Source organism: Amblyomma maculatum, chromosome 11, assembly GCF_055883805.1.
Source record: "Amblyomma maculatum isolate TAMU_Amacu chromosome 11, ASM5588380v1, whole genome shotgun sequence".
NCBI classification, from domain to species: Eukaryota; Metazoa; Arthropoda; class Arachnida; order Ixodida; family Ixodidae; genus Amblyomma; species Amblyomma maculatum.
In genome coordinates this window covers 110,538,529-110,559,487 of record NC_139354.1, presented here as the reverse complement: position 1 = coordinate 110,559,487, position 20,959 = coordinate 110,538,529, and the positions used below count along the sequence as shown (strand labels likewise).

Sequence of the window (20,959 nt, the reverse complement as noted above, 5' to 3'; positions counted from 1 at the left end):
ATTGAAGAAGACGATGATGAATAACGGAAAGACGGAAGGAAGACGAAGCGGTAGCAACGGTCGTTCATGTTACGAGAAGGTTGGTGCTCGACGGAACATTCACGCGTCATCAGCTGTTGTGTTTCTTGCCACGTATCATCTTGGTGGATGTTACTAAAGATCCCAGCCGCACAGAATAGCCCATTTACGCTGCGAAAACCTGAATTTGCGCAGTGGCCGCCACCTACATGGGCCCACTACGGCGCCAACAACGACCACTATGACCTCCGAAACAACCCCTACCATCGCAGCAACATCGGCTCAGCCCGTCGTACCCACGAAGATCCGCTACTCTCCCATCTTTAATGACGAAGACAAGCAAGAAGTTGATGACTGCCTGGCTGAGTACGAGCGCTGCAGCAGAAACAACCGCAGGGACGCGACCATCATACTGGCGAACATAATTTTCTATTTCGCGGCAACAGCTCGCTCGTGGTTCCAAAATCACGAACGAGAGCTAGTGACTGTAAACAACAGCTTCAGGACGTGTTCGGGAAGCCGATTGGGTGGACTCTCGCAGAAAAACAACTTTCCACTCACACCCAATCCCCCACGGAGTCCTTCCTACCTTGCCTATATTCAAGACGTGCTTTCGTTGTGCCGCGAGGTGAACAGCTCCATGCCGGAAAGTGAAAAGGTAGGGCATATCCTCAAGGGTATCGCGGATGATGCGTTCAACATCCTCTCCTGCGCGGATTTCTCTACCGTCGACACGGTACTTCAAGTCTGTTTAAAATTTATTTACTTATTTAAAATATCCTCAGGGCCTTGCGGCATTACAGAGGGGAGTGGTTATACAATGTAATAAAAATCAAGCAGGCTAATCAGCGATGTCTCGTACATCACTTTGAGCGCTTTCCGAACACGGCGGCAGCATCATCCTGCGATCACCTGGCGCCTTCGCAACAGCCTTTTCATCCAGCGAACATGACTCGGATCGTCAGGAGTGAACATGCGGCCTTGACTCCTGCAGCACTCACGTCTCCGCTGCCTGACACCGTAGCCATGATACAGGTCGTTGTTCGCCAGGAACTTGCCCACGACGGCCTCTGCTCCAGTCCCGTACCGCCACAGACACCAGCGCACCTTGTTCCTGTAGTGGCTGCTGCTACCACCAGCCAGGCTTCCTCACGTCGCTACTTTAGCCGCCATCCTACAGATCGCGCACCTCAGACGACAGGCCAATTTGGTTCATTTGCTGTCGCACCGGTCACACATCGCGTTATTGCCGCAGCCGTACCTTCTAGGCTCCTCGATCCTGTTACAACGCTGACCGCCAGTACTACTACGGGCCTCGATGCTTTTCTGCCCCAACAGAGGAGCCCCGCCTCGACTATGGTAAACCTGGATATTATCTTCCCACTGCCCGTCGATCCAGCCGATCTCCATCCCCACTGACTCGTTGATGCCGTTCACCGGTATCTCGTCGCAACTCCACATCACACGCCGGCACCTACTCGGTAAACTAGAGATTGCAGCGCCCTGGAGTGACGCTGCATTACCGACCCGGACTGTCAACTCGAAACTGAGTGAGGTTACGCACAGTGAGGTTACGCATGGAACTGCCGAGTGCAGCGCCATTGTTCTCACCTCTTGTCAGCTGCGGCGTTTCACGGCCGAGAAACCTCAAAACCAACAGCAGCTTACGTAATTTGTTTTGTCCTGAAGCGGAAATGTCCCTCAGCAGCATTCACTGATTACAACGTTCTCGAGGATCTGCTGCGTCCTCCTCTTACATAATATATATATGCATCACACGGCCTTCAACATTCGTGTACGAGGAGCGGCATTCATGCTTGTATGATGTCAATTGTTTGACAGTCTAATTTTGATACGGCTTTAACTTAAGCATTCAAAAGCATTTTACTTCCAGTTCCCAGTTTTCCCACTGGGGCAGACTCGAATGTCATGCTGAAGCGTGATGTGTCTCAGCTCTTCTACACTGATGACCATACGAGGTGGGCACCGCGTTCGACTTTCTTGATGATGACCTCAGAGGTCATCACTCGCAGTTGTGAGCAAGCTGGTTCCTGGCATTATATTAGCTTTACATCTAACGGGAGTGCATAAAGAAAGCTTGACGTAATCCAAATCAATCATCTAATGGTGGCGAGCATTCGACGAAGGACGCGTGTAAGAACTCGTCGAAATGCGCTTAGGTGTAGAGTGGAGTAGAAATTTTGAGGAACAGAGCAATTAATGAAGTTTGCTTATAAAATTTGGATTCAAGGTATTAAAGGGACAGATAACTGGCCGAAATATATCATCAGATTATGGGGGAAACGAAAAAATATGGCCTCATCTAGTACAGACAGAGCACTACAATATCAACGAAAAGCAGCTTTACATTTATAATTTGCCATTAAAAACAGCTAAGAACAACTCAAGCTGGAAACGTCTTGCGGAGAAACACTATTACTATCATTTTGAGTACCAAATATGACTACATCTTAGCAAACTATCGCAAATGTTCACAGTGCAGACTTATTTTTCCTGTAAGTGTTAGTCATATTGCCACGTGCCTAGCGCCGCGCGACTGCCGTGCTTGGTGCCGACGACGACGAAGTGGTGGTTGGCTCGAGAGGCGCGCTGGTGCTGGACTCTTGTCATCGGAACTAGAAGCCGACCTTATTCTCGGGTCCTCGTCTACGTGCAACTTCACGGCTCCCTGGGGCTTGAGTCGTGACAATGTTTAATATTTAGCGCTCTCTCTAGTACGTCATTAAATAAAAGCCATCCCTTATTGCGCATAATGAGATGCATTCTTTCAGCTTTTGTCACTAGATGGCGCCACAGTGTTTTGATTTTCATGGATGACGTTGTGGTAGTACCCCCTACATTGGCGTTCGTGGAAATGCTTTAATTGTTCACTAGGACCTAAAAGATGCCTACAAACGGAGAAACACGTGATAACCGTTTACGTGAGTTTCGAAATGGATAAACATAATTAATGGCCACGGAAATTCATAAGGCGGCTTGATCTACATTAGTACCGCAGAACATGAACGCACCTTCTGGAGATTCTGGTTGCTCCGAGTTCATTTCTGGTTCTTTTACTAGAAATGCGGACTGCACCAAGCTTCTCACCAAAGAGGGGTGTATTGACTGTCCGCCAAGTAAGAAATTCCCAGTTTCCCTCTTAGAAATCGGCAAGGTGTAATTCTCAGGTAAGCACTTCCGTACATTCAGCTTTGCTTTCGTCAGCCATACCAGCTTATATGCGTTATCAGAAAAAGAAAACAATAAGCAAGCGAAATAAATCAGACACTGCTATTTTGAACGATCAGTTCGATGGGGCACTGCGCAACATTTTCATTTTTTTTTTCAAAATCTTCAAGAATAAAAAAAAAGCTTGTACCTCATTGTGCACCTTTTCCAGAAGGCATGTAAAAAGCTGGAAGGGAAAAGGAAAATGTTATTTGGTTCTGACCGCTGGCGCAAATATATGCATTACTAGGCCCGCTAAAGAGTGATATAATTTTTTATGACGTTGACGATCTGCCGAGAAACACACTAAGACCAAACTCCCCTCAAGTGCTTGACCTAATAAAAACGAAGTACTGTATATAGCTCAGGTTGGCGTGCCGAGGATTGTATACGCCCAGGAAATATTAAATTTCTTACGCAGAATAGGTACATTCATATCGAAGCATTGAGCTCTGCTCTCTAATATTTTTTGAATGCTGGCTCAGAGGTCATTGAACCCAATACTGTGAACGCCAACCGTGAAAGGAAGCAAACCTAGCAGAAACAAGCACAGACGCGGAGATAAGAAAAAAAATTTTTTGATCAAACAAAACCAGTGAATAGCAGCCACTAATGTTCGAAGACAGGGAATGTATTCTTCAACCGATTATTATAAAAAAAAAACAGATTTATGTCAATGCGAACACTGATACTTTCACGGGGATACAAATATATCGGTCTATAGAAAACATCACATGTTTAGCCAATTTCTGGGATTACGTTTGAAGTTGCGCATTTAACGGATGCTTGGCGTCTCACCCACATTACAACGGTTCTGATCAGAGCAAGCTCAGGGCAGAGTCAGCATGCACTGCGCGCCTGCATTTCTGCTGCGAAGAAAGCAAGATAAAAAGCTATAATCACACGTGTCTATTATACTAATTGCTGAATCTCGTAGACTGCACTGACCCCCAGACCGCTTTATAACGATAGTTCCGGAAAGTGGGGCCGCGGTGTCGTGCACGACTGGAAAACTAATCACGCGTACGCTGCGGAGCTAGGGGTGCTCGCAAGCTGCACGACCAAACAAATGTTAAAGTGCGCACGAAATATCATGTAGGAGGGTGAGTGATGCGGAGCACATTTCGACGACGCAGGTCGCAGGTCGATGGATTAAAGCGCGTCGCCACCGGCCTTGACCAGTGGTGACGGAGAACCGTGCCAAATCAGGCCCTTCCGACTCACAAAAGCGTCCGCGGCGCAAAGGCAAGCGCTGAACTATTTTCGGTGCTGGACTTGAGCGAGCACACACTGCGCGTGCGTGTACACCTCGCGGTTAACACGGCCTTGGGGTTGGAAACTTACCCGCCTGCCCCAGTCCGTTCAATGGCGGTCTCCCTCGTTCGTTACCCTAGAGCGGCCTCGCGTCGAAACAAGACCCCAATACGTCACCGAGAAGAGGTCCATAGGGGATGCAAGACCGACACCGGAAGAGAGAAGGGAGCGTGATTTACAGCTATTTTCTGAAGAGAGCTCCTTCGGAGGGGTCAGCAGTATGACTTCCGCCCCCCTCTTCTAGCAGAGACCCACAGGGCGTCTAGCTAGCAAAACGGCAGCACCGCCTGCGGGTTTCCTGGCGCTCCGGTAGCACAATCCCCACAAGTTATGCACCTTTTTTCACGGCCCAGAATGCAAACACCAGCGATTAGTTGGATGGATGCTTCTATGCTTAGTGCTCCAGCACTTTGTGTTTTCAGCAATCTGATCTCAAATACCTGACAGCTTCCCTGAAAGTAAAAAAGTCTTATTTCTTTCGTTCTTGGCGAATTTCCGCAGTGAACGCTCTAGAATTAAGGCCTAAACTTACGTTCCCTACATAGACAAACAACCGGACTCATGGAAGAATGCAAACGTTATCCTCATTCATAAGAAAGGGGACTCTAAGGACCTTAAAAATTAAAGACCAATCAGCTTACTGTCTGTTACGTATAAGGTATTTACTAAAGTAATCGCTAATAGAATCAGGACAACCTTAGACTGCAATCAAGCAGAGGATCAAGCAGGGTTTCGGAAACGGTACTCTACTATCGGTCATATCCATACCATCAATCAGGTGACAGAAAAATGCTCGGAATATAACCAGCCCTTATACATAGCATTCATTGATTACGAAAAAGCATTTCACTCAGTTGAAACCTCGGCGGTGATGCAGGCATTGCGAAATCGGGGGGTAGATGAGCCCTACGTGAAAGTGGTGGAAGATATATATAGTGGCTGCACAGCAACCATAGTTCTGCATAAAGAAAGTAACAAAATTCACATAAAGAAAGGTGTTTGGCAAGGATAGACAATCTCCCCAGTCCTATTCAAAGCTATTTTAGAGGAAGTATTCAGAGACGCGGAATGGGAGCAGTTAGGGATAAGGGTAGATGGAGAATACCTCAGTAATCTGCGACTTGCTGATCACATTGCCTTGCTAAGCAACTCGGGGGATGAACTGCAAACAATGATTGATGACCTAGACAGGAAAAGTAGAAAGGTAGGCTTGAAAGTCAATATGCAGAAGACTAAGGTAATGTTCAACTGCCTCGGGAAGGAACAGCAGTTTACATTAGGTAGCGAAGTACTGGAAGTGGTAGGCGAATATGTCTACTTAGGACAGGTAGTAACCGCAGATCCGGACCATAAAAAGGAAACAACAAGAAGAATAAGATTGGGATGGAGCGTATTTGGCAAGCACTCGCAGATTATAACTAGCAGCTTACCGCTATCGCTCAAGAGGAAAGTATACAACAGTTGCATCTTACCTGTACTCACCTATGGGGCTGAGACGTGGAGGCTAACCAGAAGAGTTCTACTTAAGTTGAGGACAACCCAGAGGGCTATGGAACGAAAATTGGTAAGGGTAACATTAAGTGATAGGTATCGTGCAGAGTGGGTTAGAGAAATAATTCAAGTTGCCGACATTCTAGTGGAAATTAATAAGAAGAAATGGACATGGGCAGGGCATGTAGTGCGAAGAGAGGATAACCGGTGATCGCTTAGGGTAACAAATTGGATTCCAAGGGCAGGAAAACGTAGCGGGGGGGGGGGGGGGGCAGGAAGTTAGGTGGGCGGATGAGATTAAGAAGTTCGCAGGGGTCAGGTGGATGCAGCTAGCACAGAACCGGGTTAAGTGGAGAAATATGGGAGAGGCCTTTGCCCTGCAGTGGGTATAGTCAGGCTGATGATGATGATTGTTTGCGATCTGTGCTGCCCACTCACCAACCCGTTCTGTTGTGCTGCAGTCCCAATCGCTGGTTGTACCACCTGTTGGGCCACAAAAACGTGCAATGGGGTTAAAAGCTTCATATTTTGTCTCTTTCTAGACTAAGAATTGTCGCTGGTCACTAATATCTAAAGCCAAACCAAAAGCACAGGGTAATTGGGCAAGTGGCAGTAGTAGTCACATCTCTGTACTAATATGCCTATGTATGCAGGGTGACAACCACGTGCCTGTTCAGATAATGTCACGCTATTCTTGAAGGACAGCATTTTCTGCGCACCACGACGCCGCCGTGTTTTGTTGACAATGCAGTAAATCTTACTTTCACTGCGCATCAAGACTGTTATACAAGCTGCATACGCAAACACTGCCTGGAGGAGACAGCTTCAAAAAAGGGAACTTCTATTGTCGTCCACTACCTGTCCCACTTGTGACGTTTTAGAAAACTTCAGCACTGCTACTAGACTTGTCAAGAGGCAAATATGTTCTCGAAGTCCTGCAATGTACTTTGAAAATCGATTCTATTTGCCTTGCCACAGCATCCTAGTCAAATTAAAGAAGCATAGAGCTCCTGCTGGGAACGCGACAAGTGAGAAAGGTAAGCGATGCTCCCTAAAAGTGACCGATGAGATTCCCACAGAAGAAAATTTAACAAAGGGAGACAGAATGTTAACTTGGCCGATAAGATTCTGAAGGTTTTTGGAATATGTTAGCCGCAGATGTCCTACGGCCAGGCTTAATGTGGATGTAGGTGAGAGGCCTTTAGGTTGCAGTAAATTCTGCAGGCCATGGTGATAACGATTATCACTCTATAACCTACTGGAAAAGAACGTGAGCATGAATCCTAAATTCTGATGTTTGTTTTAAATGCATAGGTTAATCAAAACTAGAGCTAGATACTAGAACTAGAAAATCAAAACTAGTCTCATTTCTGCCGAATGATTGCTCCTGTCAGGGAATTTTACGAATGAAGACGCTTAAACAACAGTTGCACTTCTGCCTTGCCCCCTTCTGTGACTTGTTTTCTTTCTGAGATGTCTTCGATGCCGTTGCTAAAAGTGGTTTAAACTGCTCAAATAAAAAAGCGTTGTAGCTTTATAGGAAAGACTATCTTTGTCAAATAAGGCGATCAAATAGCTTGTTTGGATTCATGCTCGGCTATCCAATCAAAAGGAGTTATTTAAAATGCGATTTTGTTAGTGTTTCTTTAAGTTTCTTTTCTGTATGTATGTGGGTTCAATAGCGCCAGAAACGTTTAATACCTTGGGAAATTGAACTGCAATTCGCGGTTCGTATTCAAAATGTCTCTTCTAGTCTAGCATCGTGTGCTTTGACATTAACACTGGGCCTTCGTTGTATGCTCTAGGGAGAGATACACTTCAGAAGGCGTTATTGTGGGCTAGTTTATAAAAAACAAATAATTTCATGACTACAAAGCCTCACGTTTAATAATGCAGTGCCAAGAAAACTGCAAGAATAATAGTTGACCCTTGCCAGGCTCCTGGTGGAACTAGGTGACGCTCGTCTGATGCAGAGGCTCGAGGTGAAATGCACTGACAGGGGTTGTATGCCTTTGTTTACGTCGACGCTTTCCGAAAATTTGCTGTGACGAGACAGTGATTTCCTATTTAAGCGTGTTTTAAGGATTCAAAATTACTCTAATTGTTTTATAAACTGGCCCGTAAGAAGGCCTTCTGAAATCTATCGCTCCTTAGTGCATACAACAGAAACCCAGAGACAGCGTCAAGGCACACCATGCGAGACGCACGTGATAAAATTCTCATAGAGGCAACAACCGAGACATTATATAAGATATTCGTTCCGTTTTCTTTCGACGAGTGAGTGTCTGAGTGGGCATCTCTACGGCACATTTAACAGATGAACTTATTCATCTCGATGACCGCTAGCACATCTCAGTGACTGTGGACATTGCGTACTGCGCAGGAGCGATAAGTAGAACCCTTTTCTCGCTCTACATTCCAATCAATGAAAGGCCAACTTAAGGTAGTAATAACTATCTTTATAACAATGCTCAAGGGTTCAGCTTTGCTACTGGAAAATAGCATGACGCTATAGAATGCACCTACCTGTTTTGGCAAAACTGTCTGTTCATCTCGACATGCGTTGTACCAGGCACATGACACAATGACGAGCTATAATTTCGAAGGTAAGAAGAAGACAGAAAAAGTGCAAGACATTTTTTCGCTCAGCTATAAATGTGTGATTGTGAGAAGGTAGATTTATAGAGCTTTTTCAAACACGTGAAGAGCGTAACACTTTCTGGAGCAATTAATTCTAACAGAACAACGACAGACACAGCGAAACGAGTAGCAATTCTAAGCGCAGTGAAGTTTCACTTGCAGGGTTGTCTAGAAAGCGTCCTCGCGATTTCGTAACGGTAATGCCAAGTGGTTTGAAACGGACGTATTTAGCGTGAAATTGTTCCGTTAGAGAAAGTGGTTAACAAGTGTCACATGAAAGGGTTCTCGACAGTTAGCACGTCTGCTCATATAGCCTATGTAGGACTAGGAGATGGTTAACGTCGCCTGCGCTAACAAAGGCCTAGAGTTGTCGCTGATAATACGTTGCACAGGGGCAGAATTTTTTTTCGGCTAGTATCTTCTCAGCACATTTATAGCATGAATATGATGTGCTGGTCAATGCTTCAGGGGTCGTTGAACTTAGAGAAAAATGCAATGTCGTTGGGAGAATATTGTTATTTCGGTGTTGGCTAACTGCTCGAATGGTTTCCGGGGTAGAGCCCGAACCAGAGCGTCTGCTGCCGGAACTCCATACCAGATGCTTCAGATGCTTCTAGAGTAACTGCATTTTATAACCCGCGTGGCTACCTCTCGCTACAGCGGCCCTGTATCCGCATCCCGAGACCAGCTTTCACGCCACCCTTAAACCAAATGGGATCCTTCCACCCGTCTTACCCCTCCCGCGAAGCTGTTGGATGTGTGAATGTCGTTTTTCTTTTCTTCCGCTGTCTTCGGCTTCTCCACCGTGTAGGTCTCCGCTGGTTGTGGGCTTTTGAAGTCGACAACACTCTACTCCACGGTCAAATTGAGTTTTGTAGTTAATACTTCACTTTCGGAATTTAAGCTGTAGCATGCCTATTATAGCTTATTACGCACCTTTCTAAGCTTCTCAGAGGGCACAGTCTTGGCCAGAGCAACGAGCTCTTTCGAGCACACCCTCATGATTTCTCCAAAAACTGCTTTTGCTCGCAGAAGCCTTGGCCCAATTGCTGCATTCGGAGAGAGTAAATTTCAATATTAATGCATTCTTTGCTTTCTCGTAGGGATTGAGGTATTTGAGAGCTCTGCAAAATCATACACTATAAAAAACTAGGAAACTCCTGGTCCCTTCATGCAATATTATACATGAAAATTTAAACATTTAAATGTGGGAGTCTAAATTTAACAATTATATACACCAGGTAGAGAACGCACATCACCCAAGACCCGAACTAACATTCACAAAAATCTTCATAGCGTCGTTGGGCTACAGCCGATACAAAACGCTTCTGTGGACTGCTATAGAAAAACGTTTGTACTGTCAGCTGTGGATACTTGGGCCATATATCTATAGCCGTTCCTGTGGCAGTGTTTACCTTTTTTATGGTCTGTTCTATAAAAGTTCTAACTTATTCTATAGGCTCGTGGTTACCTGTGTACTGCGGTCTAAAGCATTTTATATGGTCAGGTATAAACTTTTATGGTCGTCTATAGATATTTAGCCCAAAAGCTGTGCTAGTCTGTGCTATACAAGTCTTTAACCTATTGTACAGACTTATGGGTTGCCTATATACTGCAGTATTTGGCATTCTCTACATCCCGCTATAAACGTTTTAAGAAAGTTGTGGTGGTTGTGGTTTGTGGTGTTTAACGTCCCAAAGCGAATCAGGCTATGAGAGACGCCGTAGTAGAGGGCTCCGGAAGTTTCAACCACCTGGGATTCTTTAACGTGCAATGCCATCGCCTAGCACACGGGCGTCTTGCTTGTAGCCTGCAACAAAAGCGGCCGCCGAGTCCGGGATTCGATCCCGCGCCCTTGGGAACAGTAGTCGAGCGCCGTAACAACTGCGACACCCCGGCAGGGTTAGGAAGTTGTATAGCTCGCTTACGAATCTATACAGCTATGCTCTTCGTTTTCGACATTTATTTTCCATTCGTGTGTTGAACTGAAAACGTGCACGGTTAAGAACAAGAGACGCTACACATAACAAGAGACACTGCACATAACACCTTATGTCTAGGAAATACATCAAAATTCGCTATCTACATTCCAAAAAAAGTTATTAATTGAATTATCGTAATGATATATACAGTTGCCTAAATAACTGAAAAATGGCCAGTGGTCACCACGCCTTAAACCACCATTGCTCGGATGTACTCACCGTAGGCGTACTTACATGCGGCGACAGTGCTCCCATCAGTTATACCAAGACCGTGGCGCAATCCTTTTGTCTTATTGCATTTCAGTTGATGTCATACAATTCACAGCACCATATAGCATATATCTGCTAGTTAAGCTCGAAGAAGCTCGCGAGAAGCACTCGAAACGACGATATACGCCCATTCAAATGTGTGCTTATGTGTCTGTATTCGTGCGTGCCTTCTCGAAATTCATATTACAATTGTGAGGCAACCTTTTGTCGCACGTCATTCCGGGTTCTGTCATACGAGTTCGCGTTGCATATAGTACAGAACTCTTAGTGAAGCTGGAGGCTAAGTCACACGAGGGATTCAAACCGATGATATATATACTGTCATATGTATGCATTCCCGAATTTATATATGTTTCTACAGAAGGGTGTGACTCCTGGTCGATCGCTTTTGGTATACAATATTCTATAGCCAGCTAAAATAGCTTATATGACCTGCAGTGTGTAGCTTTAGGCCATTTACATTTTTATACACAGCTAAAGGTCACTGTATTACAGCTGGTTTATAGCTTCAGGAACATAATGTTTCTATTGCCAGCAAAAACAGCTTTTATGGCTAGCATTCTGTAGTTTTAAAGGCCTTCAAATTTCTGTACAGAGCTAAAATAACTGTATGACTGCTAGCATATAGCTTCAGGTGGATACACATTTCTATCACCAACTAAATTTGTTCCTTTGGTTTGCAGTCTGTAGCTTCAGAGCCATTCACATTTTAATAGACCGCTAAATATAACTGTATGACTACTCGTCTATAGCTATCGGAGCGTAAATGTTGCTATAGCCGGCTAAAACAACCTATATGACTTTCCGTCTGTAGCTTTAAAGGCATTTATAGAAGCAGGGCACTCACCAGACCTCCTCTCACAGCATTTAAACCCCGGGTTGTTCCCGCTATCAATATGCCTACATGGCGCTACGTTCCTACCGTGCACTCGTCATCTCAAAACCTCGCCTTCCGTCTCGTTCCGTTTTCTTATCCTTCCTGAATCTGCAGCACGATATACGCTCCAGTGCGATATAAGTTCCAGTACGTACGGTGCTGTCGTGTGCCTACGGACAGAAGATGTGGATGGTCGTGTGTGCATCCAACCTCTGCTTTCGAAATATATAGTAGCACCGATCAAACGGCCCAGCCCACCTCGTTTAGAATTGGTTGCAACTCTTAATCGCAGCTGATGTAGTAAATTTTTTACAAGAAACGCTGGCGAGAAGGTACGGGCATCTCGAACAGTATTTATGGACTGATTCTTCAGTCGCACAGTGTTGGATAAGTGATGTGGAAATTAAGTGGAAGCAGTTTGTATGCAATCGAGTCACCAAAATACAGGCTGTAAGTGCACCATCTCGTTGGAGCTACTACCGTGGTCATCAAAGTCCAGCGGATCTTTTAACCCGAGGAATATTCGCGAGGAATCTGCTTGAAAACGACTTCTGTTGGAAAGGTACTGAATGACTCTCACGCCCTCAAGACGCTTGGCCAAGCAGTAATGTAAGTTGCATGGATGACATATGGTTATATCAGAGCTGAAGCGCGACGTGATGACTCTAGTGGGTTGACCAGGGAGCCAGTCTTTCCAGCTAACCAGTTAAGCACTTGGAGCAGAACTATTCGAATGATAGCGTGGATAGCACGCTACATGAATAACTGAAGTTCCATGGTCACTCATCGTACCGGAGATCATTTGGTTCAAGCCAATTCAGACAGATGCTTTTGCTACGGAGTTTTTCCAGCTTACAAAGGAAAATTGTTTTGACCCATCCTCGAAAATACATCTTCACCCTTTCATCTATGATGATGGTATGCTCATGATCAGGCTCTGGTTTCAAAATACTGCAGCGACGTTTAGCGAAAAACACCTGCGTTGCTCCCTGGTGACAACCCATCAACGCGCCCTGAGGTGTTTCATGCGCATCGCAATGTTTTTCATAGCACTGTAAGGGACACACTAACCGAGCTGTGAGGAACGTTCTGGGTGACACGAGAGCATCAGTGTGTAAACGTGTCCTGGCAAAGTTTATGGTGTCCGCGCGTTTTTGTCTGAAAACAGCTACTGTTCCAACAGCAGCTCTTCCGTCTGAAATTCTGCAAAACCCTCGGCCTTTCGAAGTGAGAGGTGTTAATTTACCGGACCAATTTACCCTGAAGACGGTTGCACGAGGAAAGCGTACTTTGCGTGTTTTACTTGCACCGCGGTGAGAGCAATTCATATTGAGTTTGTCCTCGACCTTACCGCAGAGTCCTTCACGATGGGTTTCAGGAGGTTTTGTGCTAGACGGAGAACCCCGCAGGTCATCTATTCCGATAAAGCGGCGACGTTTAAAAGGGAATCTAGGGACCTAGCAAAGCTTCACATTTCTATTAGAAAACAGCATCTGAAAGACTACTGTGGTAGTGATAACATAACGCGGAAATGTATTGCTGAGAGAGCTCGGTGGTTGGGATGGTTTTGAGAAAGATTGATAAGAATCCTAAATATGTGGCTGCGGGAAAGCTTGCAAAAAGATATTTTTATGCGCAGCAGCTGGGCGAGGACCAGATAACCACCTCTTCTGATATCGGCAGTGACACTTGCAAAAAGATATTTTTAGGCGCAGCAGCTGGGCGAGGACCAGATCACTACCTCTTCTGATATCGGCAGTGACACCACTCGCTCGGTTTCCAGGTGACGGAGTACTTTGAGAGAAATCGTTGTCTCTTCACTAAGATGACATCTTCTTGTTGGAGCCCTGCTTCCCGGTATGACGGTCTTGTAGCTTCGTTGTACTTCACTGTAAGCTTAATCGACATCGATAATTGTTCATATTGTTATGTGGTGTACCATGCTGGCGTTAAGCAAGTGAAGAAAGAAGTGCCTGGGCGTGTGGATGAAGACGACGCTCGGTGTTGAGTTGTGCAGCTAAGCGGTGCTCATCGATTTCAGAGTGCTGTTACCCATAGGGGCGTGATTTCCACTAGCAAAATCTTTGGTGGAGGTGCAATCATTGATCCCGTACAACAGGCTGGATCTCCGCAGTGGACGCCACGTCGGTACCGTCACCATGTCCACAGACCCCACCCCTCTACAGCCGCCGCCCCAACTGTCGTGATGGCACAACCCCAGGACCCGGACACCTTCTGCAGGACCGACGACATTAATGTGGACGCCTGGTTGGCCCTCTACGAGCGAGTAAGCAAATACAACCGCTGGGTGCAACACTCATGCTGGTAAATCTCATACTGTATTTGACCGGCACCGCGAGCGTTTGGTTTGAAACGCAGAAAACGAACTAACATCTCGGGGCGTATGCAAACAGAAGCTTCACGACCTCTTTGGCAAACCCATTGGACGCCGCCTTGCTGCCAAAAAAGACCTAGCATCTCGCGCTCAAACATCGCCCGAATCATATATATCCTACATACAATACGTCCTATCCCTGTGCCGAAAAGTCGACTCGGCCATGCGTGAGGAAGGTAAAGTGGGCCACATACAAAAGGGTATAGCCGAAGACGCTTTTTACTTCCTCTTATGCAAAGACTGTTCAACTGTGGACTCTGCTCTTCAAGTGTGCCGGCGCTTTGAGCAGGCGAAACAAAAACGCATATGTCATCGTTTTGACCGCCTGCCGAACCCAGCTGCTACCTCGTCCTGTATTGGCCTGCCTACTCTCCGTCAGCCTTCTAACCCGACTAACTTGACACGAATCGTCCGCCGCGAACTCGAGGTCATGGCTCCCGCTTTTTCCTCACCTCAGCTGAAAAACAACATCCTCCCTAAGGTATCCTTCATTGAGACTGTTGTTCGCCAGGAGGTTGCAAACATAGGCATCTCTACTGGCCACGTCCCGAACACCATCGCCTCCAACTCAGCCCCTCCTGTGATCGCTGCGGCCTCTAACCTCAACTTTACCTCAATACCGCTACCGCAATACAAATGACTGGCGTACCGCTGACGATCACCTCATTTGCATCAACTGTTCCCGTGTTGGTCATATTTCCCGTCATGGCCGCAACCGCTGGTATATGCCTTCACGCACATTCTATTACATCAATCGCAGTGAAGTCTCTGCAGCGCGCCGTTCTTCGCCCCAACCTGACCCGTCCCGTGAAGCTCCTGTTCCACCTGTTCGTGTTTCCAGCCGGTCGCCTTCCCCGCAAACCAGACGTTCCCGCTCTCCTCTTCCTTGTCGTAATTCTTCGCCGTCCTATGCCGGCCGCTTCTCGGAAAACTAGACGATGCAGCTCACGGAGGTGATGCTGCGCTCGCGACCCGAATTGAAAAACCTCGAAGTCCTTGTTGACGGGGTTCCTGTCTCTGCTCTTATTGACACTGGTGCCTAACTCTCTGTCCTCAGTTCATCGTTTCGTCATCGCCTGAAGAAATTACTGACGCCAGCAGTTTCGCCCACCGTTCGTGTCGCCAATGGCAACCCTGCTGCCGTGCTTGGCATTTGTACCGCCCGTTTAACCATTCCTGGTCGGCACAGACCAGTCTTATTCACCGTGCTCCAGGAATGCCCCCATGACCTGATCATTTGTCTTTTTTTTCTTGACTGCTCACTCAGCCCTTATTTACCGCACAACCGGCATTCTACGCCTCTCTCCATGCCACCTCGCCTCCGCTCAGAAAAATATTCCCGCCTCCCTTCGGAAGCTGTTGTTTATATTCCTAGATTCCCTTTCCCGCCCGTGCCCGATAGCGACTACCTGGCGTGCCCATTTACAGACCTCGTTCTGCAGCGTCACTTCATGCTCCCACACCTCATCGTACACGTATCTCAGAATCGCCCCACTCTCCCAGTCCTAGACTTCAGTTTGTCGACCCAAGTCCTCCCCGACGGAATTTCATTAGCTGAACTATTCCCGCTGACCGACTGTGAAGTTTCAACCCTAACTACCGACCCTCTCTCTACACCTTGCACAGCCGCAACCGCTCCTATAATGTCTCCTTTACACCGTGATCCTGTTTCCAGCTTGTTTGCGGCCGATCTGCAACCCGATTTTGCCGACACGCTCTATAATCTGTTGCTTTCATATAACCACATTTTTATTTTGTGACCCGACATCTTGGCCGAACGTCTGTTGTAACCCCCCACATCGACACCGGCGATGCTGCTCCGTTTCACAAGCGACCGTACTGTGTCTCTCTTTTCGAGCGCCTGGTGACTCAACGTGAAGTCGGCAAGATGCTGGCCGACGACATCATTAAGCCTTCAAACAGTCCCAGGGCGTCACCTGTTGTGCTAGTCTAGAAAAACGATGGGAGCTGGAGATTCTGCGTCGACTATCGCCACCTTAACCAGTTGACCAGAAAAGACGTCTGCCCTCTTCCGCACATCGACGATGCACTTGATTGTTTACATAGAGCCAGCTACTTTTCCTCCATCGACCTTCGCTCTGGCTACTGGCAAATCTCCTTCAATGAACGAGACCGCAAAAAACGGCATTTATCACTCCTGACGGCCTCTACCAATTTAAAGTTATGCCTTTTGGCCTACGTAACGCCCCTGCGCCTCGATGATGCGCGGCTTCAAGTTGACGACTTGTCTTTGTTACTTAGACAGCGTCATTGTTGTCTCGTTCACTTTGGACAGCCACCTCTCTCTCCTTTCTACCATTCTCGAGCTATTCCGCCACGCCGGCCTTCAACTCAACCCCAAGAAATGCAGTTTCGGCCACCGAGAAATCAAAGTTCTTGACCACTTAGTGAATGCTGCTGGTGTTCAGCTTCACTTCGATAAGATTTGTGCCGCTCGTACTTTTGCCACACCACGTTCATCTAGTGATGTTCGAAGTTTTCTTGGCTTGTGTTCTTATTTCCGTCGTTTCGTCCAGAACTTCGCAGCCCTTGCTCGCCCTCTCACCGCCCTACTGAAAAAAGATGCAGCTTTTTCTTGGAGCCCTGACCAAGCTGCAGCTTTCTCCGAACTTATCGCTGCCCTCACCAATCCACTCGTCTTGGCCTTATTTCAACCCTTCGGCCCCTATCAAACTCCGCACTGACGTCAGTGATCACGGTATTGGAGTTACCCTCGCCACGCGACACCACGGCTGCACCAGAGTGGTTGCGTAAGCCAGCCGCCTACTATCTAGGGCAGAACAAAATTACTCTATCAAAGAAAGGGAGTGCCTAGCTCTTGTTTGGGCTATTGAAAAATTCAGCCCTTATTTGTTTATATGACCTTTTGCTGCTATCACAGACCACCATGCATTGTGCTGGCTATCTTAACTCAAAGACACTACTGGACTTTTGAGATGCTGGGCGTTGTTGGAAGAATACACCTTTTACGTGGTATATACGTATGCTCGTCTTCACCAAAATGCAGACTGCTTGTCTAGCCATCCTGTCGATCCTCCCAGTTCTACGGCCTGTGACATTGACGCATGCGTCTTGTCTTTATCGGCCTTTCCCCACATAGCCGACGAAAAGAGCTTCGACTCTGCGCTCCGGTCTATCATCGATCGTCTGACTACCGGCCAGTCTCATCCTTCCCTCGCCATGTTCGTACTCCAAAGGGACGCTCTATACTGCCACAATATGCGACCTGATGGCGCGAGCTCTTGCTGGTCGTTCCGAAACCTCTGCGCTCCACCATCCTTGAACAATTTTATGATGCTCCCACCGCTAGACTTCTTGGCGTGTCCCGCACGTATGACAGCGTACGCCGATGTGTTTAGTGGCCGGGTCTCTATCGCTCAGTTCAGCATTATGTGGCCTCATGTGAGTTGTGCCAGCATCAGAAGAAACTATCCGTATTGCCATCCGGACACCTGCAGCTAATATTCATCCCAACTGACCCGTTTTTTCGCGTTGGTGCTGATTTTCTTGAGCCCTTCCCGGTCTCTGCGTCGAGCAACAAATGGATCGCCGTAGCGACCGACTATGCTAGGCGTTACGCCATTACCCACGCGATCCCGACTAGCTGCGGTACAGACGTCACTGATTTCCCCCTCCACGACGTGATACTACAACACGCTGCCCCTCGTGAACTACTCACGAATCATAGTCGCTGCTTCCTCTCCAGAGTGGTTGACGAGCTACTTCGTGTGTGCACCGTCCGTCACAAATTTACCACCGCTTATCATCCTCAGACCAACGGCCTGACAGAACGCCTCAACCGTACTCACAGATATATATCCATGCATGTCTCCGGCGACCATATTGATTGGGACATAAATTTACCCTTTGTAACATTTGCCTATAACTCTTCTCGTTATTATACCGCAGACTGCTCTCCCTTTTATCTGCTCTTTGGCCGACACTTGTTACTCCCCTTTGATACATCGCTGCCCACTACTGACGCCGCCACTAGTACTTACGCTCGTGATGCCATATCCCGCGCTAAAGATGCTCGCCACATTGCTCGCAACTGGCTCTTCGCCTCCCAAGGCTCCCAGCAATTCCCTTATAACAGTCGCCATCGCGATGTGCACTACGCCCCAGGCTCTCTAATTCTGATCTGGCTCCCATCACGCCGGATGGGCTTGTCCGAAAAACTTTTACCACGCTACACAGGCTCCCACCGTGTCGCAGTCGAGGCCGAGTGGTTTGGGCGCCCGTCTCGGCTGCGGGAGGTGGTCAGTTCGAAACCCGCCGCCGGACACCCACCGGTAAAATGGGTACAAGCGCCCCCGGCCCGGCGCCCGGCTCTCTCGGAGGTGTGCGTTTGGAAGAGGCTCTGCTAACCCTTCTGCTAACCCTGCTAAACTAATGACATTTGCAGGTCATTAGTTTGTTTGAAACTCTAAGCCCTCGAAGGAGCACAGCAGGGGCCAGATCCCGCGACGGTTCCGTTCGGGAACTGGTTCCTTTCGCCGCTCCTAATTGGTTGCTGCGTCACGTCCGGCGTGACCCCCAAAACTTCCGGAGGCGGCTCCACGTTTTTCGCCTACGTCACGGAGCAGCACGGGGCGGGGCCACCGCTCCGAAAGGAACCTTTTTGCCGGCCGGCGCAGGAACCGCGACGAGTTGGTCTGCTTCGAGATGGAACCGCTCTGCGCTCGCTGTGGCACCTCATGGCCGTAGTCGAGCGACGGCGCGCGCCGCGCAGCTGCTTGAGTACGGCCGTGGTATCCTTTTTTTTGTGTGTGTGTGTGTGTGTGTGTGTGTGTGTTTTTGGGGGGCCATGCTTTGCGGGTTTAGTAAACTGACGCAGTAAAAAAAAAAAAAGAAAAACGAGACAACGCCTTCTACATGTCTCAGGAGGTTTTGCGGCAACACTGGCTAAGGCTGCGTGCCGATCGCGAAGCGAAGTGGGGACGAATGGGTATGCCGGGCTGCCGTCAGAAGCAAAGGTGCTCTACGCGCTTCGATCGCTACTTTGCGATCGGGAGCTCTCGGCCAACAGCAGTGCGACCATTTGAATCCGGCAGTCATAGACAAATAATTCGCGTCCGTAAGTGCGGGCTGAGTTTTCCCTCCTTCTACATCAGCGGAAGGGGAGCAGACGGTGGCTGACTGGGTCGAGTGCAGTTGGATTCCATGTGTCATCGGCTGCGTCCTACATTGACAGCTATTCACGGAAAGGTCGCGCATACCCACGACGCTTGAGCGGCCGATAAGGCTACGGACGCTGCCCCGCTACATAGGCAGGCGCGGACGCGCCGGCGCGGTGCCGGTATCAAGCAGCTCGTTCGTACTCGCAACGGCGGCAGCAACTCCTCCGTCAAAGAGCTAGCGTGATTCGGACTGCATACTACGGGCGTTGTAGACATCGTTATTAGGATATTTGCCACTCTGTGCGAAAGGCAGAACTTACAAAAACTTCACAGCGAGCGAGAAAGCAGACGACGCCGCCGCGCGCGGAGCACCATCTAGCGGCGAAGAAAGGTACTCATGAGCCAAGATAATTGCTTGGCAGTTGTTAACAGGATGCTTCTAAGAATATTTCAGTCTATTATTCACTAGTTTGCATTACTATGTAATTATTAGATTTATTTCGTGCTTAACACCACTTTGGTACAAGTATTTGGTACCAGAAAAAACCACATGCTCGTGATGGACACGCCTACGATCTGGGGCCATCGCTGATTGGCCGCTGTCTTTCCCGTCTTCGCCGTGAGGTGGCACCCACTGCCTTGCTGACGTCAAATTGACGTCATCTTGAAAGAGAACGGTTCCCGAAAGGAACCTCCGCTGGATACGGCCCCAGGGTATGCAGGGCCTCTTCCAAACGCACACCCTTGAGAGAGCCGGGCGCCGGGCTGGGGGATGCTTGTATCCATTTTACCGGTGGGTGTCCGGCGGCGGGTTTCGAACTGACCACCTCCCGCAGCCGAGACGGGCGCCCAAACCACTCGGCCACGACCTCTCATACGAAATCGAACCTTTAAACCCGAAGTCTTCTGCACCACAGGCTTCCGACATTGTGAATGTGACACGACGCAGGCCGTATTATTCACGTCCTGCTTCATTTACCTAGAATGCACCGTGACTGTGTTTCTGCGGCGGGGGTAATGTTATGTGGTGTACTATTCTGGCATTCAGCAAGTGAAGAAAGAAGTGTCTGGGCGTGTGAACGAAGACGACGCTCGGTGTTGAGTTGTGCGGCTAAGCGGTGCCCATCGATTTCAGAGTCAATCACGCACCCATCGGTGCGTGATTTCCACTCGTAACAATATGCATAAAACTAATCTCAACGCTGGAAGTTCATAGCGCAGACCGAAGTTCCAGACGAACATCCTTGACGTTAATACTGACACAATTCACACAATCTAACACAACAATTAGTTTTCTTCGGGTTCTTTTTCTGCACACTGGCCTTTCTTTTTTTTGCGCTTGTGAAAGAGTGGCCGCCAAATTTTCCGGCTTTTTTGATGGTTCGTTTTATTCCTTCATCGACCTTATGCACTGCACAAGTTCTTGTAGCATAGCATGACTGAATTTTCCCGTTTGTGTAATAATACAGAAACCAACCTCTTTGCTTTGCAGCTCACATTTTTTCGTAGGGTATACAGAGGTAGGCGCGTCAGCTGGAACCATGTTCCGGCGTCTTGCCAACGCATATTCTTTACAGAAGCTTCACTATTGTTCTCTTCTAAG

The 20,959-nt window shown here is 47.8% G+C and overlaps 1 long non-coding RNA gene across 1 annotated transcript in view; it reads right to left on the bottom strand.

Annotated features, from left to right (window-relative positions):
• Window positions 1-9,734, bottom strand: part of LOC146174668 (uncharacterized) — a 34,333-nt gene extending 24,599 nt beyond the window's left edge. Inside the window, exons 1-3 of the long non-coding RNA XR_014702341.1 lie at window positions 9,628-9,734; window positions 8,578-8,643; window positions 6,490-6,534 (exon numbers count right to left, since the gene is read on the bottom strand). This is a non-coding gene — a long non-coding RNA (uncharacterized LOC146174668). The remainder of the gene's footprint in view (window positions 1-6,489; window positions 6,535-8,577; window positions 8,644-9,627) is intronic.
• Window positions 9,735-20,959: the final 11,225 nt, after the last annotated feature.